Below are 23,065 nucleotides of genomic sequence, written 5' to 3' on the forward strand. Positions count from 1 at the left end.
GTAACCTGGAGGACTTTATGTTATGTGAAATAAGCCAGACACAAAGACAAAGTTTGTATGATCTCTTTCATATGTGGAAATCTAAAAAGGTTGAACTCACAGAATAGAATGGTAGTTATCAAGGGCTGCATGGGGAGTGGGAGGTGTTGGTGAGTTGTTAATCAAAGAATATAAAATTTCAGTTAGCTAGAAGTAATGAGTTCAAGAAATCTATTGTACGACATGCTGACTATATAGTCAATGTATTGTATTCATGAACATTGCTGAGAGTAGATTTTAAGTGTTTTCACAAAAAAAAAATGATAAGTACATGAGGTAATACAGATGCTAATCAGCTTGATTTAGCTATACCATAGTGTATAAATATTTCAAAATATGCCATACATGATAAATATATAATTTTTATTTGTCTAATTAATTCATTAAAAAACATTGTGGGAGGTAACAAAACATCCAGCTGCCTTCCCAGCTCCAGTCTGCAGCTGCTAGTTTGTAACCCCTGATCAAGTATGTGGTAGCTCCCTTGGGAAGCAAACCATACAAAGACTAATTAATAGAGGGTAACATAATTTGGCTTACTATTTTAATAAGTGTTTCACAGACATAGGTAGGTGTGATTATGTAGTACATTGGAATTATTATATTAAATTTAAGACTATGTCATCTTTGCTATTCAATAGAATGAGTGATAATTGGGAACATTAATAAAACTGAAAGTATTTTAAGGCAACTTCTTGATCTGTCTATTTGATCATATGGCCCTAATTTGAATTCTGTTGAACATATAAGTACAGTGAAAGATTATAAAAGTATTGTTCTTTCTGAGTGCTTTTTAAAAATTAAATCAATGATAAAATATGTAAATGTCACATTTATTTAGTTATGGAAGTAGCATAACATTTAAACATTTGAAAAACAGAAAAGAACAAATCACTTGAGTTGCCACAATCTTAGCAACAATTACTATCGGTTTTGTGCAATAACATTCTTTTTAACATATTTTACTACATAAAAATATAAAAACAAAATATTTGATTTTGTTTGTTTTCACTTATTATAATACATAAATTTGTCCACATAATATAGTCTTAAATAGTAGAAAATGTTGAATTTTCAGTATAGACTGTGGAAAACTTGAAAATTGATTTAAGAGAATTATTAAAATATTTTCTAAAACTTTAGTCTTATAAAATTGGCCAGGTGAACATTTAATTCTGAAATCCAATTGGAATGTTTTTAATATTTCTAAAAATTTAATTTGCCAATACATTTGGTAAAGTTTCATTTAATGGACAAAAAAAAAAAAAACAAAGAGAAAATATACTTATTCATCAAGGTTGATAGATTTTTCCTGGTGAATGTACTTATTAACAGATTTAAATTGGCACAGATGTTAACTCTAGCAAATATTGGAAAATATAAAACTCTTATCTTTTCTTCCACTGGCCACCCTTCAAAACTCTAAATCTAGCTCTCCCAGGCACTGTTTGATGAACCTCCTAGGAAGCAGATGGCTTTTAGGTATGACTAGTTCACCTCAGGTCTCCATTATACTCTTTATTCCCATGAGGAAAAAATCTCAAGGGATGTTAGACTATGTCATTGATTTTTGTGCTCTGGCTTATGATTCTACAGATGGGAACTGGTTCTAGGTCAGCTGCATGCACATAGCCTAGCTTCACTGAGCAACCCACCTATACTGTACTGCCACACTGAACCTACCCATACTATACTGCTACAAGAGTTAGAAGAAATGACCCCTTGGCAGACAGCTAAATTTTCCAACAGGAATAAGACAAGTTTGCTTTTTAGCTTGTTTTTAAACAAATTTGTGATTTGGGGATGAACTGAATAGAATAGATAAAATCAAAGAAAAAGCAAGACAAGCATTATTTTATGTGTAGACACTATGATTTTGTTATCTCAAACTAAGAGTGGCTTTAAAAACAACTAACTTTTCTGTCTGATTATTGCTACAATAGATGTATATTGGATGAGTTATTCTGGAACAAAGTTAATAATTATTGAAGGCTTTCCCAATACTTACAAAATGTAAAGTAATAATCCCACACAAGTTAACCTACTCAGTTCTCCAGAGGTACATTTTACACATGTGTTACCTTGAAGAGTAAGTGCACTCAGAGGTAACATAAAATAAAGCTAGGCATTCTCTCTATTTTTTATGGGTAAATGATTTTTGTTTGTTCTATAACATTTTTGCTGCTCCTTAATATAGTAGCAAAAATTAGTTACAAAACATAATAAAATGCAAGAGGAAGAGATTCCATCCACAATGTAACCTAATATCCTAGGAAACATGAAGAATCTATATACAGAAAACCACAAAACTGCTAAAAGGAGCAAAAGAAGAGATACTACATTCTTCAATGAGAGAGCAAATTCTCAATGCCAATGAAAGCCACATTTTCTTTATGATATAATTATAAAGTTTGGAAAAATAAATGACTGTATCAGTGGAGAATAGCTATGTCTAAAGCTATAATAATTCAAGAACTATAGTATAGACATGAGACTAGGCAGTTACATCTGCAGAATAAGTGCTGTATAGGAGAATTTCATATGTGATCCACGGGACATTAAAAACCAGTAACAAAAGATTATTCAATAACATTTTGGGGAGACAATTATTACTAAATATTTTGGAAAAAATCAGTGTAGAGCCTCATCTTTCATTTTTGAATGGACTAAAATGATATATAAAATAAGTCAAATTATTTAAAAAGATTTTGACAAAAATAGAATTTAATATTGAATTTTCCTAGAGAAGAGGACTATATCTTAGAAAGGATTAAATAATTGTGATTTTAAAAGCCCAATAAACTCACATTTCAAGGGTAAATTTAAAACAAAATCCTAACAAAAGAAAAACTACAACTGGAGGCAATCTTTGCAGAAAATGCTGCAGACAAAAATGATTTTTGTAGTTCTTTATATTATACTTACAACTTTCTCTTTAAGTTTAGGATTACATCAAAATTAAAATATATGTATTTATGTATACCTTGGCTATGTGAAGAATTCTTGCAACTTGATAAGCTGTAAAAACTCTTTTACCCGGTAGATGAATGAGTAAAAGACATGAACAGAAAGTATACACACAAACACACACACACACTGACCAAAGGAAAAAAGGTGGGTAACAGATGTGGCAGAAAAATATTTGGTCCTGTAGCAAAGAAATACAAATTTTAAAAAAGACTTCGGCCGGGCGCGGTGGCTCAAGCCTGTAATCCCAGCACTTTGGGAGGCCGAGACGGGCGGATCACGAGGTCAGGAGATCGAGACCATCCTGGCGAACACGGTGAAACCCCGTCTCTACTAAAAAAATACAAAAAAAAAAAAAAAACTAGCCGGGCGAAGTGGCGGGCGCCTGTAATCCCAGCTACTCGGGAGGCTGAGGCAGGAGAATGGCGTGAACCTGGGAGGCGGAGCTTGCAGTGAGCTGAGATCCGGCCACTGCACTCCAGCCTGGGCGACAGAGCGAGACTCCATCTCAAAAAAAAAAAAAAAAAAAAAAAAAAAAGACTTCAATTTATACCTACCAAATTTTGGTTTTTACCGATAATATCAAATGAATAATGGGTATAATGAAACAGGTACCCAGGTATCCTTTTTCATTACTAGTGGGAGTGTAAGTTAGAATACGCAATTTAGCCATTTGTATCAAGAGTTTTGCATTCTTGAATAGCAGTACCACTTCTAGTAACTTCCCTAAAGGGAAAACCTGGGGAAAAAAAACTTTATGCACAAGGATGTTCACTAATAATTTCTTATATTAATGAAAATTTGGAAACTACTTAAATGTCAAGCTTCTCAGAAGGTTATTAGATAAATTATTAAATATTAAATAACCATTAAGATGATGTTTACAGAGAAATTTCTAAAATAATGTGATTAAATGTGCTAAATAATGAAAGCAAGATGAAAAATTGTTTACAGAATATGATCACATATTTGTAAAAATGGAGACATGGCAAAAAAGGAACTTTTTAAATGTTAAAAATGTTACATGCGAACAGTAGTTGCTTTGAGTGAAGGAGCTATGAGTAATTAATTTTGTTATTTTAATTATTTTATATTTACCAAAATTTCTATAAGGAGAATTGTTAGTTTATCTTTTTTATGATTATATAATGTGACTCATTAACAATTGCTACTAAGTCTACAGCAGCAGAGAAATCTCATGCTAATCATAGAGTTCAGGTTTCTGATTTTAATAAAGGTACTCTAGATGAGTTTTTAAGCCAAGGATGATAATGATCCCAATTCCATCTGACACTAGCAGCCATAGAGAGGACAGGTATATGGAAAAAAAGCTGATGGACCACAAACTCTCTTGCTATATGTTTCAATGCCACAAGAAATCCAGTGCTTAATTGGGTCTGAGAGAGGAAAAAAAAAACTTTTAGGAAAAATATAATTCTACTAAAATTTCTGAATGGTCATTTTTTTTCAACGCTTTAAAAAATTTTAAATGACTTTTTCTGAGTACAAGAATAATAAATGCTTATTATAAAAGTTTCAAGTGCTGTAGCTATTTATGATGGAGAGTGTGCTACTATTACAGTTTGCTATATATTACTCCAAATTTTTTGGATGAATATTTAATATTTTTAAGAGAATAATGGGATCAATCTAAACATACTGTTTTGTAACTTGAGTTTTCAGTTAATAGTATATCGCCGTGGCTCCCACCTGTAATCCACTTTGGGAGGCCTAGGCAGGTGGATCACCTGAGGTCAGGAGTTTGAGACCAGTCTGGCCAACATGGCGACACCCCATCTACTAAAAACACAAAAATTAGCCGGATATGGTGGCGCACACCTGTAGTCCCAGCTACTCAGAAGGCTGAGGCAGGAGAATCGCTTGAGTTTGGGGGGCAGAGGTTGCAGTGAGCCGAGGTCATGCCACTGTGCTCCAGCCTGGGCAACAGAGTGAGATTCCGTCTCAAAAACAAACAAACAAAAACACCCCAAAACAAACAAAAAACAACATATTGTAGACAATTTCCCTTGTATGAACATATGGGCTCCTCACATTTGTTTTAATGTTTTATAATAGTCCTTTTTTGGTATACTAAAATTTATTTAATCTATTCCTGAGTGATAATCATTTTGGTTAGCAATTCCTCATTATTAACAACAATACGACATTGAATATATACATATGTCTTTGTGCACTTGCATAACAAAAAGTCTAAAATGTTTGGCCAGGTGCAGTGGCTCACGCCTGTGATTATAGCACTTCGGGAGGCTGAGGCAGGTGGATCACGAGGTCAGGAGATTGAGACCATCCTGGCTAACATGGTGAAACTCTGTCTCTACTAAAAATACAAAAAAATAGCCAGGCATGGTGGCACACACCTATAGTCCCAGCTACTTGGGAGGCTGAGGCAGAAGAATCGCTTGAACCTGGGAGGTGGAGGTTGTAGTGAGCTGAGATTGCGCCACTGCACTCCAGCCTGGGTGACAGAGCAAGACTCTGTCTCAAAAAAAAGAGAAAAAACAAAAAGTCTAAAATGATTGAATATTTTACAATAAACACATATAACTCAAATATTTCTGTATGATAAATTCCTAGAAATGGAATTTCTGGGAAAAAGCTTATTGTTAAGCAGACATTTACAATGTTATTACACTCACTACTCTGTAATAAGAATGCCTGTCTTCTCACATTGTCAGCAATCTAGTATATTACCACATTTTGTTTTGTCTTGTTTGGGCCAATCTAAGAGGTGAAATATATTGCCCTGGTTTTCTTTTGTAGTTCTATAATTATTAGAACTGTTTAAATCTTTTCCTAGGTCTGTTGGTGATTTGTTTTTCTTCTAGGAATTGGCCATTGTCCCTTGTCTGTATTTCTACTCGATTATCTCTTTGTGTTAGTTTGTAAAAGCTGTTTTTAGACAAGGGAATGTAGCCTTTAATTATGTGTTACATGCACAATTTTACAAGGTTTCTTCTTTTGACTCTTTTTATTCAATTTTTGTATACAAATTTTTTCATTTGAATGTAGTTATATTTATCAGTATTTTTTTCTAATTCTGGATTCACATCATGCTTAGAAAGGCCTTCTCTGCTTCAAGATTATAAATAATATTCATTATTATGTTTTCTTCAAGTATTTTCATGATTTCATTATTTTACATTTTTACTGTCGAAGCATTTGGAACTTATTTGGAGGTAAGGGGTGAAATGGAGATTCAGCTAACTTTTGCACAAATGGCTAGTCCAGTAAGCCTAATAACACTTATTAAATAATCCATCTTTTCTACACTAATTTAAATGCCACATTCATGATGTACTAAATTCTCCTGTATACTTGGTATATCACTAGAATCCATTTACCTCTGCTCCTGAGCCAGAAAATGGCAACTTTTTTTTTTTTCAGTGAATGTACTCTCAGTAGAGAAACCAAATAATACCGTTCTGAGTTGAACATCTCTAGACTATATGGAAACTTCATGTATTAGGCTGTTTTTGCATTGCTATGAATACCTGAGACTGGGTAATTTATAAGAAAAGATGTTTAATTGGCTCACAGTTCTACAGGGTGTACAGAAAGCATGGCACCAGCATCTGCTTCTGGGGTAACCTCAGGAAGCTTCTACTCATGGCAGAAAGTAAAGACAGAGAGAGAATGAGAGGGGAGGTGCTACACTTACAACAACCAGATCTCGCGAGAACTCGCTATCACAAGGACAGCACCAAACCATGAGGCATCTGCCCCCATGACCCAACACCTGCCACCGGGCTCCACCTGCAACACTGGGGATTACATTTCAACACGAGATTTGGGCAGGGACAAATATCCAAACTATATCACTTCCCTTTTACTAATATATCTTTCAAAATGAATCATCAGTCTGTGGAAATTTGGTTACCATGGCCAAATTTGGTATCATGCCCACCCCACTGTGAGCATTACCCACAGCTTCTTACCCAGACTTTGCTTGTCAAAGAAGGATTAATAATGCTCATTTCTCAATATCCCTAGCCAGTAAGTTCACTGTGACAAAATAATAGAACCATAAATTGAAAGTCTTATCTATAATAAAGATTGGTGACATCAGTTTCAGCTATGGAACTTTTTCTCTCAAAGATGCTCTCAGCATGAATGAGTGTTTAGATTCATACGTAGAAATGAGTAACTAAGAATCTCCTTTTCCAGCCAGTTCATCTAACCCCGTATAGATTTACATCGAAAACACTGAAAATAGACGTAGTATTTTAGCTTAAGGTAACATACTGAATGAGTAGAGCTCACATAGAATCAATATTGCCACAGTCTACTTTTAGCCACTGTGTGTGTGTGTGTGTGTGTGTGTATGTGTGTGTTAGACTTCTTTCTTCAGTGACCATCACATGAAGAAAAGAAGAGACGACCCTGCAGCCACAATCTCAGTACCTCAGATGAAATGCCACAGTGTGCTTCTAGATTCCATTTTGTAGGTTTATTGCAGTGACTCATTCCTCCTGTGTAATACCTAGACCCAGGGTCGACTCATCTATTAGACTGAGTAGGTACATTGCCTAGGCACAATACTTGCAGGGGCTCATGAAAATGTTTTAATTTCCTTTAAAATCAGAAGCAAAAAGAAAATGAACTTTTAGGTCAAACAAAATGTTTTATTATAGACTATTAATATATTCATCTTTATACCAACCCACTTATAAAATATAATCTTTAACATTTATTTATGGAGCAAGGGGCCCACAGAAGTCATAACACATCCTTGCCTGTCCTTCAAAAAATTTCTTGCAAAAGGAACACTGTAAGTTTGGTAATTCCATCATCTCTTTCCCTCCTGGAAATTTACAATTAAAGTCTCCTAGAAGCCCTGCAATTTAAAAACAAAAACCTGTACAATTTAGCTTACTCCAGAGTTCTCCAGATGTATTTGATCTTGAAACCTTTTTTTTTCCACATGATAACTACTGTCTTCCCCAAGAACTAGTGATCCATGGAAGACCTTGGGAAAAACTTCACATCTTATTATATTAATATTCAGAATTGATCAAGAGAAACTACAGCTGAAATTTCTCAACCTCCCCACCCCCACCTTTTTTTTTTCTTTTTTTTTTTTTTTTAGTAAAGTATACAGAAGCCTAGGGGATGATTCTTTGTTCTAGGCAAATAGAATTAAAATGCATACCTGATGCTCTTTGAGAGGCATGCTACTAATACAGCCCTAACTATCCACTTGGCAAAAGAATTTTATTGTTGCACAAGTTTCAGATGTATGCTACGCAGCTCACTGAGACCCATTTAAATTCTGTTTTCTTGATTAAGTTTCCAGCAGTGTGAGGATGAAAATAATTCCCAAATGGCAAGGAAGATTGAAAAGCTGCTTTCCAGAATCCCACAACATGTTATTCCTTAACCTACCATAGCTTATTAAGAGTGACTTAAAATCTGTCCACACCCAAAAGGTTTCTCCAGTAACAGATTTCTTGGTTCCATCTCAGTTCCTGCAGTTCCCATAACCACAGCCTATTCAATTTAGCAGTGCTCGGCTGCGTGAATACTGAAATTAAAATGTGCTCTCGAAATTCAATCCATAGCAAAACTGACCTAACTTAGAAGCATCTCCACAGTCAGATTTAATAAAAAGATATGAGTTTGAGGTAGAAGGCAGAAGAAGGATGAGTTTCTCTGAGGAATAAAATAAAAGTAGAAAATACGGATTTTTTTTTAACAGTTTATACTGACTAATGTCCCCTTTTAACAGTCAGTTTTCTGTTTGATAGAAAATGTCAAACAAAGACCCTAAGTCAATTCTTTTGAACTTTCAGAAGTTTTATCCATTTAGGAAGATGATCTCTATTCTTTTTCGGGAAGCAGACACATTTGTCCGCCCAAAGTGTTTTCAAATACATCAATTTCTCACCTGGGAGAAACTCACAAGCCTTCTGGTTAAATGGAAACCATCAAATCTAGGTGATCATAATATTTTTTACAATTAGGAAACAAAATTCCTTTTGAGGAAGAAAACTTGCTCATTTAGCTACAGACTTGACTTCTAGAAGATTGAGAATTGATGTAATTTCCTGAAACACATGTATTTAGAAAAGCAAACAAATAACACAAAAACACCATTTAACCAGGCTGTCATTTGTGTGTCTCTTATCCCAGTCAGTAAACTTCACTGGAGCTATTTGATTATAGATCTGTCTGATTTTTCTTAAAGTAGACAAGTTTTTGAGGATAGAGCTTGTGAGGATAGAGCTTGAACTTTCAAATGCCTACTATAGTAGCTAGCACATATTAGATAAGTTTGGGGAATGAAGATCTAAATATTTGGTGGCTTTTAAAAATAGTATTACCTACTGGAAATGTTAAATATAGTCATGACTGTTCATTATATGGTTATTGCTCATCCTGAATGCTGATATTGTGCAAGCATATGGAAAAAAATTCTCAAGAAATAGTGCTTTAACAAAATAGAATTTCACAGGATATCACTTGTGTGTGTGTGTATGTGTGTGTGTGTGTTGAGACAGAGAGAGGAAAGAGAGGGAAAAATTTCCTTGGCTGACAGAGGGGTTAAAGATCTGCTAACATTGCTCACACTGATTTTATATACTCTGAAAGCCTTACCAGGCCCCTTATTTTTGAGTCAGTGGACATATCTATAACTTTTTTCAGACACTACTGAATACTAATAAAAAATAGCAGCAAATGAAAAGGAAATTGTTTTAATGGCAAATTATTTAGATAATCTTCCTGAACACCCTAACTGGAATAACTGGAAAGATAGCTAATAAGTACAGGCAGTCCCCAACATACCATGGTTCAACTTATGACTTTTTGACTTTACAATTGTGGGAAAGCTATAGGCATTCAGTAGAAACTGTAACCCCACCAAGGGGTGTCTGTATATCAGTCAGCCAACAAATATTTGATGAGTTCTTCCTAGGTACTCTGTAATATGCTAGGTATTTAGTGAAGGAAATACCAAGAGAATGTAGTTGACATTTGGTCACTGATCTTTCAGGATTCATAAACAACTTAGAGAGGTGATACCAACATACATGGAACAAAATACCTAACAGAAAACAGGAATAGAGCAGTGATTTTAAATCATGTGTCCATATGTCAGTGCCATTCTAGAAACAGCACCAAGGTGGACTCCTGCCAAAAATGAATAATGGTAACATATATATACACATACACATGCATGCATATATAATTTTTGTCTACAAACTGGTAACAGAAAAATATCTATTGGAATTTTCTCAATTTTATATTCTTATCCTAGACATCTTCCTTCAGTCATTGGTATTTACTACCACTTGATTTACTAAGATGGCAAAAAGATATAAATCTGTAGCAAACACATATTAAAAGAAAAAAATTTTGAAATTGCTGAGCGCTTAATTTCACAGCTTCTTATTTTCAAGGAAATATACTTCTAATTGTAATGGCATATTTTATATAGAAACACATAGTTATAATTTCTTCTGGTAAAATTGTGCCTGGTTTGTAGCATGAATTAAATATGTCAATATTTTATAGTGTTCCTACCGAATGACCATCATATTCAAGTACTTTACTGCCAAAATAAATTTGGAAACAATCAAGTATATATAAGCAAGTGTTAAATGGAATGAGAAACCAATTTAATCATTTTTAAAATCTGTATCTATCCTGACATTCCACAAAGGCTGTGAGGCTCCTAGTGCTACAAACAAATGCTCAGAAAATAAGGTATTTCAATGAGAGTAACATTAGTCTAAAAACATTTTCTTAAAGCATGTGGTGTTTAAAATAAAAATTGAAGGATAAATCAAATTAGGAAAAAATGCTTTAGAAATGCAAAGTGACCCAATACTTACTTTTATGGCATCTGGTAGTAAGGGGTATTAATGTTTACAGCCACATTCTTAGTATTATTGTTTTTCAAATTAAGGTACATTGGTTAAAAAAAATGTAAGCTACCAAAACATAGAAAGAAGAAAATAACCCTATTACTTGAGTGAGCTACCATTCACATTTTGGTGTATTATTTTCCGTGCATTTTTAAAAGTTCTAGCCATCCATCTACACAATTTTGTATCTAGGCTTTTTCAGTTAAGATGTGAAATTAACTTTTTCCATGTTATTAAAAAAAATCTGGCCGGGCGCAGTGACTCACGCCTGTAATCCCAGCACTTTGGGAGGACGAGGCGGGCGGATCACAAGGTCAGGAGTTCGAGAACAGCTGACCAACATGGTGAAACCCTGTCTCTACTAAAAATACAAAAATTAGCCGGGCATGGTGGCAGGCACCTGCAATCTCAGCTACTCAGGAGGCTGAGGTAGGATAATCGCTCGAATCCGGGAGGCAGAGGTTGCAGTGAGCCAAGATGGGACCACTGCACTCCAGCCTGGGCCACAGAGTAAGACTCTGTCTCAAAAAAAAAAAAAAAAAAAAAAATCTGTGCCTATGGTATCTTTAAAGACTGCATAGTATTCCACTGCACAGTCATACTGATCTATACACCAATTTCCTTATTGTGGTACATTTACATTGAAGTTTATAGTTTTTCACTATTATAAGCCTGAGATGAACAGGGAAGGTGATGTTTTTGTTTCCCTCTTCCCATTTCACCCTTTTTGTAGTCACCAGATCTTGCTCTATCCTCAATCAGCCATGTGGTCTGGGGAGGACTGACCCAGCTCCAGGACTGGGAGCTGAGTGGTTTAAGTTGGTCCTTAACTTAAATCCCTGGCCATGGAGTATGGTTCAGAGAATGGGATTACAACCATTTTTAAAAGTCAATATGTTCCCATGACTTTATTTACTCAAAAACTTCATTGTCAGAGGTAGAATTACCATATGGGGCACCAGAATGTCTTCCAATGTATCAGATAAACACATCATACAAAATTCTGGTTGGACTCGTTAAAGGGCACAGTGGGAGAAAAAGAGAAGGAGCCTGATGTGTTTGGAGAATAAAAAAGAAAAGAAGGGCATTATTTCTCTGGACAGATTTTACGCCCAGAAAAAAAGCTGGTGAAATAAGAATCGGCATATACAAGCAAATTTATTGAAGTTTATGATACATACATCTCATAATTGTATATTTCTTTCATACACTTTAAATCCTATGACAAAAAGGCTATACAATATTTTAGAAATTATGCTAGATTACTAAATATTAGCAGAACTGAAATCCTCAAGAGAAACCAGATTACCAAAAGTTGTTCTATGCTTGTTTTACATACAACCTCAGCTCATAAGCTCAAGGACTGATACAGAAAGAGGGTAATCACTTAAGAACTTGAAATCAAGGAAAAGTATCAACTTATATCAGAAGGATGTCCAATTTAAGCTGTCCAGAACTGTATCAGAAGCTGGAAGATATGGTCACACTCTTGTGGAGTTTGAATGGATGTAGTGAATAATGGAATCTTCAAGTCTTTATGGACAAAAAGAACCCTAAATGAATAAAAGTTTTTGAATCTCTGTCCTTTTACCAAGTGACAAACAGTGCTTGTGACAGTAAGATATATAGACACTCATTGACTTATGGTGGGGTTATATAAGTCAAAAATGCACTTAAGGCCGGGCATAGTGGCTCATGCCTGTAATCCCAGCACTTTGGGAGGCTGGGGCGGGTGGATCACTTGAAGTCAGGAGTTTGAGACCAGCCTGGCCAATATGGTAAAACCCTGTCTCTACTAAAAGTACAAAAATTAGCCGGGCGTGGTGGTGGGCACCCATAGTCCCAGCTACTCAGGAGGCTGAGGCAGGAGAATCACTTGAACCCGGGAGGTGGAGGTTGCAGCGAGCCAAGACTGCACCACTGTACTCCAGCCTGGGCAACAGAGTGAGACACTGACAAAAAAAAAAAAAAAAAAAATTAATACCCTGATAAGCCCAAAAGTAAGGTCAAAAATTTCTAAGTCGAACCATCATAAGACAGGAACCGTCTGTATTTGTAGGTATAGTGTAGGCTGACAGAGTTTGGGACCTCAGAGATTAAACTAAAGGAATTTATCTATGAGCCATTGGGAGACATATTTAAGTTTACCAATAATATGAAGTTTTAAATTGGCATGCATGGAGACTTTAGGTGCACATGCAGTGGTGGTGAAGTCTTCACTTTAAACCCAAGTCACTTGGCACAGTGTCTATACTATTGTTACCTGCTTCAATGGTCAGCAGGTTGCCAGTGTTTTATTTTATTTTTAGTGACATGGTCTTGCTCTATCACCCAGGCAGAAGTGCTGTGGCACAATTATAGCTTACTGCAGCCTCAACCTCCTGGATTAAAGCAATCCTCCCATCTCAGCCTCCCAAGTAGCTAAGACTACAGGAATTCACCACCATGCCCACTAATTTTTTTTTTTTTTTTTTGAGAGATGGAGGTCTTACTATGTTGCCCAAGCTGGTCTTGAACTCCTAATCTCCAATAATCGTCCCACCTTGGCCTCCCAAAGTGCTGGGATTACAGGCATGAGCCAACATGCCTGGCTGCCAGTATTTTCTATACTGTTTCCTGAAACACTTGAATAGTAGTTTTGACCTTGTTAACAGAGAAGGTGGATTGGAGTGCCTTATAAAAGATCTACTGAAAAGAAAAACAATAAAACAGGCACAGGAAATCTATAAATAGAATAGAACAAGACCAAAGGAGGGATTGAGACATGGATCTACATGCCATATGGATCCACTCATTTCCTACGACGATCTGAAAATTTGGCTTTGAGTTTCCTGCCAGCCAAAGCAAGAGTAACAAGAGCACTTAAGACAATCATTCATGCTATCTGGAAGAAATAGGAATATGTGGTTTTCATAGGGGTGGGGGAGGGAGGGAAATTTCCACATATGAACATTTGGTACGTAATTAGTTTTGGAGGTCTCTAGGCTACCATTATAACTAACAATGATTACCTTTCTTTATATGGCACTTAATACTTTGCAGAGAAATTTCACATACTTTCTTTACACAAAAATCCTGTGAGGTAAGATTCGAGGATATTATTAAAGCAATAATGTAACCCTCATTCATTTATCTAAGAACCTAGTCTAACTGGAAATGCAACACAAAAAGTAGAAAATAAGCAGAAAGATCTCTGAGATAGCAAACCAAATAGCAGTAAGTGTATGCACAGAAAAGAGCCTCTCACTCAGAACCTATATTCTCTTATTTAACCTGAAATTCTAATAAGGTTAATTTCCTTCCTAAAACCGCAGTGGATTAAAAGTAACAAAACAGAAACTATTACAGAGAAGCACTCTGAAAGCCTCCTAGATGAGTACACAGGAGAGCAGAGGCAAGAACTAAAAACAATCAAAAGAGCAGTTAGTGCAAAAACAGAAAACTCTAAACACTCACTAAGTAGGATAAGCTCAGACTCCCTCGGCCCTGGATCCTGACCCTGCACGAATCAACTCCTCACAAGCCACCTCAGCGATCTTTCAGGAACCGAAATGTAATCCTGCTTGCCTGCTCCCAACTCTTGGCAACCCTTCATTGACTTTCCAGGCTAAGACAAAATTATTATTTAAAAACGGTCCACAAGGTCTCCTGAGGTTCTGATTGCTGCCTGCCTCTCCAGCTTCATCTCACTTCGGCCCCACCTGCTTGGGCCTTTTGACATTTCCTTCCCTTTACCTGGAAGTGTCTCACTGCTGCCTCTCCTGGGGGATCTGAAATGTCGTTTCCTTAGAAAGCCTTACCTAGTCCTGGAGTCTACATTAGGTTTTCCTGTGCACCTTAGCGCCTTTGCAGTTGAGAATTTATCACAGTTGCACTTCGTCTGATTGTTTTATTTGTTTGTTTTTTGAGACGCCAAGGCTGGAGTGCAGTAGCGCGATCTCGGCTCACTGCAACCTCCGCCTCCCGGTTCAAGCGATTCTCATGCCTCAGCTTCCCCAGCAGCTGGGATTACAGGCGTGCACCACAACGCGCGGCTAAGTTTTGTATTTTTAGTAGAGACAGGGTTTCGCCATGTTGACCAGGCTGATCTCAAACTTTTGGCCTCAAGTGATCTGCCGGACTCGGCCTCCCAAAGTGCTGGGATTACAGGCGTGAGTCACCGTGCCTGGCCAGTCTGATAGTTGAATACCTATTTCCTTCAGCGTATTGCGAGCTCTGGTGGAAAAGGACCATATCTGGCCCGTACATATGCCAAATAAGTATTCACTGGAAAAAAAAAACGAGTAATGTCACAGGACAAGCATACATCTTCCTAGTATATAATTTTAAATTTTACTAAAAGATCTTTTTGAGAAGGTAGGTTTTATTAAAGAAAAAAATTACGAAGTACAATGCAGAATTCATACGAATATTAAAGCTAAAACAAGACTTTCAGAATGCTTTAGGCTACACCCCCAGACTTCTCTGGAGACATTGTGCTTAAAATAATATGGAAACATGGTGTGGTAAAAGATGCATTTCCCTAGGGCTCTGGATAACCAGCGCTTATCCTCATTTTACTGGAGGAGAATATATGTCTGGAGAGGGCTTTGCAAACTACTAGGCTTTGTGCGTTATAACATTATTACGGAAAAAATCTGTGTTTCTAAGAGGGGGAATGATTCAGTTATTGCATTGCCAATTACAGGTGGGGCTAGCGCCAGAGCCCAGGCCTCTCGGGGCCTGTCTAGCCCATAGCTTTTCATTAATGCACAGCACCTGCCACCTGGTCCCTGCTGCAAAGGGTGGCCTCTCGAGCTAGGAGCCATATCTAGGGCGGATAGCCTATGCTAGGCTGAAAGACACTCTTAAGTTCCGATCAACCAGAACTGAGGAGCGGGTAGGAAAACCAAGCCGAGCCTTCCCCGGCTTCACAATCCGCAGTCTCTCCGCTGTCCCTGGCGGGACTGGGCAGTTTCCCTGGAGAACTGCAGCCCGGCCCGCTTCGCTCAGGCCCAAGCCCGCGCGGCTCTCCCCCTGGCGGGGAACTCGCAGCACTGCGGCGCATTCCGGAGACGCCGTCAATCTCCGGATTTGAAGCGCAGGCGGTATCTAAGGGCCCTGGGAAGCGGGAAAGCTCGAGAGTCACTCACGAGAGAACACCCTGCAGGAGTCGACCCAGCTGCCTGGCTTCGTGGTCCTGCAGCGTGGCCCGTTGCTTCGCGCAGAGGTTGGCCACAGCTCCTGGCTAGGAAACTGGGGACCCCTTGGTTTGCCACCGAGGAGGGTGGAGGTCCCCGTCAGTCCCCTCGGGGATGCAGCCGCATTTTCCCCTCCGTGCGTCTGGCCGGGAGCCAGAGGATAGGGCTGTGGAACACAGGCAGGGCGGGCCCTTCGGAACCCGGACGCGAGGGGAGGCGAGAGGCGCCAGTGTCCCGCACGCCCAGCGGCGCCGATGCAGGGGAGCTGCGGCCAGCGGCCCACGGAGGACGCCGGCGGCGCCGCCGCCTCGGGCTCGCGGGCCGCGCGCGCACACGAGTGGGCGTGGGAGGCAGGGGCGCTACTAGCAGGCGGCGTGCGCGCGCGCGCTCCCCCGCGCCCTCCCTCGCAGGCCCGCCCGGCCCCGGCGCGCGTCACGAGGGGAGAGCTAGAGAGCTGGAGGGCGGGAGGGAGGGTGGGGAAAGGGGGTGGGGCCGCGGGACCGGAGGGTTCCGAGCGGCGGCTGCAGAGCCGGAGCTGGGCGAGGGCGGCTGCGGTCCCGGTGGCGGCGGCGGCGGCGGCGGCTGCGGCGGGAGAAGATGGTGGCGTTGGAGGTAGCAGCGGCTGGAGCGGAGCTTTATTCCCAGGCTTGGCATCAGCGCTGTCACTAGCGCCGCCTGCTCCCGCGGGCCCGCGGACCCAGCTGTCAGGCAAGGTACCACAACCAGGGAGGGGTGGGTGAGAAGGGGTGCCTGGCGCTGATGCGGCCCCCGACGGAGCCCGGGTCCTAGCCAAAGAGCGCCCCCGGACGCGAGAGGGGCTGCCTGGAACAATAGTGCGGAGGAGCGGGGGCAGTAGGCAACATCCAGGGGGCAGTGCCTGGAACCATCAGCCAGCGAGGCGGGGTAAGGCGGCGTTGCGGGCGAGACGCCTGGGGTCCGGTGCCCGTTCAGATGCCAGGCTTCGGGCGCAGCAGGCGGGCCTGATGACAGTCATGGCAGGAGTGAGTGTGTGAGAGTGTGTGTGTAAAAGGTACAGCAGAGGGGATGGGGGTGGCGGACGGAGGTGTTGGGGGGGTGACATTTCCAGGAATCCCCGCTAGGATCCCTCATCTCTCGGCTGACTCTCCTGGAGAAAGAATGTGATGATGGAAACGGTGAGGTGGGCAGGATGCACTTGGTGTGTGAAGTGTGGAGGGAGGCAGTGGGGTAGGGGCGGGTTTGTAAAATTCTGTGTATGTGTGTGTACGCGTTTGGTTGCATCCACGTTCCCCAAACAGCGCCCCAAACCCAGAGATCTGCCGCTGCCCTGACTTGATGTCACCGGCTAAGACTGTGGGACAGTGTTTGTTATTTTGACCCTGCAACTCTGAGCACAGTCTCTGTTCTGCTCCTGCGTGTGGATGGCCCAGTGTAGGGATTCTCGCTTCCCCTTCCTCTGGCCTCATGACATGGGGATGTGGAAGTGAGCATGTTGCTTTGAGGCACATGGCGGGGAAATAGGATAACGGTTACGCATTCTGGACTTGCTGGTGTACCCGGTTTTGAAGGGGGATTCCATCCTCTGATACTACTTCTCTGCTTAGCACCTGTTCCATAAGGGTCTTGTACTCCCTGACTCTGCAGTTTCTATTGTTTTTCTCTTGTCTGACCTGAAGGAGAATAGTGTTGAATGATCAGATTCCTCTTCCTGTCCCCACAACTTTCAATGCTAGCTAGACCTTCTCCTTCCACATTTAAGCACTGAAAACCTTATGGCTAGAGGATGGATGGTCTTCGTATTGGTTCTTTTAGAATGAACTCTGGAGGTGTGTACGTATAGAGAGATGCGGTGGGGCGGGGGGCAGTCTTTAAAAAAGGAGAAAAATATCACACGGAGAAGTGTTTGGTGCCCACCTGGTCAGCGTCGCACAGCCAGAGCGTTTTCCTCAGGAAACAAGATACTTTATTTCTACTGCTGGTGACATCTACTCTCCCAGCTGTCACAATAGCTAGGTGGTGCCCTGTATCATTTGGAAACTGAAATCTCCCAAGACCCACAGCGATGGGGTCCCAGGTCAGTAAAGTCCCTGCTTTCCTACCTGATAGAGCCCATTAGTAGGGAATTTGGAAAAATGTCAGGCTGGCAATAACTCACCCAGTGGGAATAAGGACACAGAAATGCATCGAGTCTATGACTGTTTAATTGTCTCTGCGTGGTAAAGATAGGTGTGTGTAGGGTTGGGTAGAGATAGGCAGGGAGATGGCATATTCATGTGTATCCAGAGCAGTGTGATTCCTCCTCACCTGTATTTCTCCTGCGGTATTCACAGGAATGAGTATCTCGACACTTCTTTATTAAAATATTGTATGTCTAACTTAACCTGTTTAGGACATATTTTAGTCATAACACCTTAAATTCTACTGCATTGCTGTCGGAATCCAAACTGGCTGCCCGGTTCTCTTCAAAAAGCCCGTAGCAGTCATGACTACACAAGTAAATATACAACATGTTGGCACCAAAGGTTTCTTTTTCTTTTTTAAAATTTTTGTTTTGTGTTTTTTTATGGGCAAAGTTTGCACGATATCATTGTTTCATTGAAAATAATAAAACTAGGGCTATCCACATATGCTTTTTTTCTTCCCATATATCTTATTTAATGATATATAGACTAGGTGTTCTTGAAGCTGTCAATGTAAAATAAATTTCCCCATGTTCTTCAAGTCAAGCCTTCTAAGATTTTAATATGAGGTTGGTTGTTGGCTCTCATCCAAGATTTAAGGATAGATTTATAAAAATGAATTTTGAATCTTAGTTCTTTACTCTTATTCGTTATGCCAAATCCCTTTCTGAGAAAAGTACTTATGGAATTTAAAAGCCATTCTAAGAGGTTTTGGTTTAAAAAAAAAAGTCATCGTCTTTTATATTTGCAAGTAAGACCAGGGATGTAAATATCTTACAAGAAAGTTTAATAATATGAGGAATTACCAGGTAAATACACTGTTTAGAGAAAGAGGAATTACACAGCAGCACAATCGATGACTCAGGAATCAGTGATTTCTTTTCTAACATAAATGTGATCATTTTTATTTTTATTTATCTTTTTGAGACAGGGTCTTCCTCTCTCACCCAGGCTGGAGTGCAGTAGTGTGATCATAGCTCACTACAGCCTCAAACTCCTGGCTCAAGCAATCCTCCTGCCTCAGCCTCCTGAATAACTGGGACAATAGGCACATGGCACCACACCCAGATATTTGTTTATTTTTTTCAGAGATAGAGTCTCGCTACGTTGCCCAGGTTGATAGTTTTAAAAATGCAATATCTGGCTTTTCTAAAGATTGGACTGGTATAAGGTTCATGAGACAGCTCTGGTAAATGGTTGTACCTTTTGCTGTGGCCTGCAGCAAGCCATTTTTTTGTGCATGCATGCCTTTCCTTCACTTAAAATAGCATCAGTGCTTTTCTCTTCCATTATTGAGTCTCTTAAGGGTTTTTTGTTGTTGTTGTTTGTTTTGTTTTTTTGTTTTTATTTTGGTTGTTGTTATTGTTTGTTTCAGAAGACTTAGGAGTAAGAGATATTTGAAAATGACCTCTGGGGCCAAAAGGAATGAACTGTAGTACCTTGGGGAGATAGGACTTTTAGCCTACAAAGAAGAAGTAATTGTTGCTAAAACTGAGAGAATTTCAAGCAATAAAATCTGAAGTTAACTCTCTGGGTTACAATAATTAATTTGCAAACATCTGTTAATTGCCTCCTGCATCTCAGACTCACTGTACCTTTGGATAGGGGACAGGGAATGTTGAGAAGGGTTGGAGATTCAAAGAATGCTAAGTCTTAGATCCTGCCCAGAGGTGGATCTTGGTCTAGAAGGAGAAAAGAGGAATATGTGTTACTAACTGTAAAAATAGTGAAAAAATGATTAAGTGCTGAAAAAGCAGTATTCCTGCAGGGCTGTGGGAATTCACAGGGTACAAAATGACTTCTGATGAAAGAATCAGGGAAGGTTACATGAGATATAGCATTTGAGCTGTGATTAAGGTGGCATTTGGGTTGGCAGAGAAGGAAGGGCATGCTTGGGGGAGGAACAGCATAGCACAGGCCTGGCAGTGGAAGGTGTATGCCTACACAGGGAACAAAAAAATGGTGTGCTTTGGCTGCAGCGCTAGGAATGCCAAGAGATGTAATAAGGGATAAAGCAAGAAAGAGAGGTTTGTTCAAGGTGGTGGAGCAACTTGTACGCCAAGCTAAGGAGTGTGGATTTTGTTCAGTAAGGACTGGGGAGCTATAGAAGATTTGTGAGGAGAAGGATTGACAGTATCAGAACTGTGCTTTGGGGCAGTAATTTTGTAGTATTATGTTGGATGGAATGACATGGGAAAAGACTGGCAGGAGGGAGACCAGATAGACCCTATTGTCAAAGTAGGGGAAAGATGGAAAGAGGCAGTGGGGGAGAAGAAGGGAACATACCTAAGAGGTGGTGTGCAAGAATTATCTGAGGAGCTTAAACAGTCACTGGAAAGTGGGAGGGAAAAGGGAGGCCAAAGATCATTGTCAGGCTTAGCTGAGAGAGCAGTTGGGTCATTTTCAGAAGCAAGATATAACAGAGGATAAGGAAGAGGAGAGAAGTTTCTTTTTGAGCATGACAGGCTTATCTAAGTTAAGGGACTAGAATACAGAGGGAGGTTGGAGCTACAAGGAGATTTGTAAGTCATCTACTTAGGAGCGATTTTGATATCCCAGGAATCACTGATAAAGAAAATGAAGAAAGAAGAAGCAAAGGTAAGGATAGGATCCTTGAGGGATGTCTGTGTGTTGGAGGGGAAAGAGAAAGAAGAGGACAGGAACCATGTTAAACAAGGGCAGATGGAGAAAAATGAAGGAAGTAGAGTTGTACAGTGTCATGGAAGCTGGCAGGGGTGAGGAGAGCCCCTGTCACTCACACAGCACACCCCATGGGTGAGGGTGCAACCAAGGCAAAGCCATTGGATTTGACTCTTGGCTTTCCTCGATTGTCTTTGTGGTAGGTGGAAGTGGCAGCCAGGGGCAAGGGTTGAAGGGGAGCTTGGGGGAAGGGAAATGGAAAGCAGTGAGAACAGACTTCATTTTCCGTAAGTTGGGAGGTAAAGGAGAAGGAGAGAGAGTATGATATATCAAAACAATGGTGTAGTAGAGGGAAAGTGGTATTTTTAGTTTAGGAAGACTTGAGCCTGCTTTATAAGCTGAGGAGTACAATCCATTGGGGAAAAAAGAGATTGAAAATGTAAGGGAGAGGCTCAGTTGAGGGAATTAAGTCTTCAAGAAGATGGGAGGATACTAGATGAAAGCAAAGGAAGGATTCTTTTGAGACAGAAGCATAGGAATTTCGAGGTGGAAAGAAAGGAATTTGGCCACAGTCTTTTAAGTAAAGTCAAAAGAGAGATGGGCAGGTTGAAGCCAGGAGTAGAATGACAAAGACTTGTGGGCATTGTGGAAACAGAGCAGTGAGTCAATTAGGAGTGAATAAAAGATCATTACCCAACCATGAGGACCTCATGTGTTTGAAAAGCATGAATTTGTAGTGAAACCAGTTAACGCTATATAACTGGAGTTTGACAACTACTTAAGTAATTTTTGTATAGTGAGCATTTGTGGTTCTTCATTCCCTTAAATGCAATAAAAAAGAGTAGAAGTTTACCTTTAAAATTATCTAAATAAAAGACTCCACTTGTATTTCCTGTAAATATTCTCTCTCAGAGATCTGAGCTAAATTTTAAGAAGTTTATAGTAAAACAATGGGGGAAAATGTAAGTTGTTTTTTAAAGAATGAACTTTTTCTATCTATAATGGTAGAATATGGTTTTACAGTCACATGTAAAGTCAGTTTTCAAAAGAAAAATCAAATATAGCACCTCACCCAACACCATACCCATCATATGCATTCAATATACATTTGTCACATGAATATATGAATAAACTTTTTTTTAAGTAAGCTAGCTACAGTATCTAAAATTTTAAATTTCAGGATTTCATTTTTATACAATGGACATTGAATGAGTTGCATTTTGTGGCCTGTACAAGTTTATGATAGAATTAAAACTATTTATTCATACCTGATATATACATTGAAGCTTTATTTTAAAAAAACTCCACATTTTTCACAAAACAATTGTGAACCCTTTAGATCCTTGAGTTATGGGATTATGTCATGATTCCAGGTGAGTTTATGGAACTTCAACTGTAATGAGTGGTGGGTTTTGAGGTTTTAATGATGAAATTTATTCATTCCTTCAACATATACTCATTGAACACTTTCTCTGGGCCAGAAACTATTCTAGGTGCAAGGAATATAGAGGAGGGGGGGACATGTCCTTAATATTACAGAGCTTTTAGTGGAAGGAGATTAAAAATAAATAAATAAGCAATTTCATAATATGCCAGGTGGTAAGTGCTATGATGAAGAATAAAACAGAGAGAGCAATAGACTGACAATAGTGGGTGGGTGGGGGGTGATGTTATTTTATATAGGATGGTCAGGGAAAACCTTAAGCAGAAGAGCTTAAAGATGTGAGGTAGTAAGCCCTGCAGATATGTGGGGAAGGGCCTTCTAGGCAGAGAGGATATCAAAAATGAAAAGGCTGGATAGGAACATGTTTGGCGTCCTCAAGGGGCAGCAGGGAAACCTTATTGGTTTCCTCAGTTTACCTGGACATGGTATCACTCCTGATAGATGGAGCAGTCACTTAGGGAATTCACAATAAAATGCTTTGCCTTTCATTTTGAGTTGGTTGCCCATAAGGCTGTATTACCATCTACTGTGTTTGGGCTGACCTATGAATCAGTGTTGGGTTTATAAAAAGATGAATGTCCTCAATCAAATATATTTAAGTTAGAAAACAATCATCCCTGTAATCCCAGCACTGTGGGAGGCTGAGACAGGCAGATCACTTAAGGTCAGGAGTTCGAGACCAGCCTGGCCAACATGGCGAAACCCTGTCTCTACTAAAAATACAAGAATTAACCAGGCACGGTGGCGCAT

At 39.7% G+C, this 23,065-nt stretch overlaps 1 protein-coding gene across 1 annotated transcript in view; it reads left to right on the forward strand.

Annotated features, from left to right (window-relative positions):
* The first annotated feature begins 16,578 nt into the window (after positions 1-16,578).
* APBA1 (amyloid beta precursor protein binding family A member 1) overlaps positions 16,579-23,065 on the forward strand; it is a 228,613-nt gene continuing 222,126 nt past the window's right edge. Inside the window, exon 1 of the mRNA XM_010362954.2 lies at positions 16,579-16,785. The gene's annotated coding sequence lies outside the window, so the exon portion shown is untranslated. The remainder of the gene's footprint in view (positions 16,786-23,065) is intronic.

Source organism: Rhinopithecus roxellana, chromosome 16 (assembly GCF_007565055.1).
Source record: "Rhinopithecus roxellana isolate Shanxi Qingling chromosome 16, ASM756505v1, whole genome shotgun sequence".
Taxonomy (NCBI): Eukaryota; Metazoa; Chordata; class Mammalia; order Primates; family Cercopithecidae; genus Rhinopithecus; species Rhinopithecus roxellana.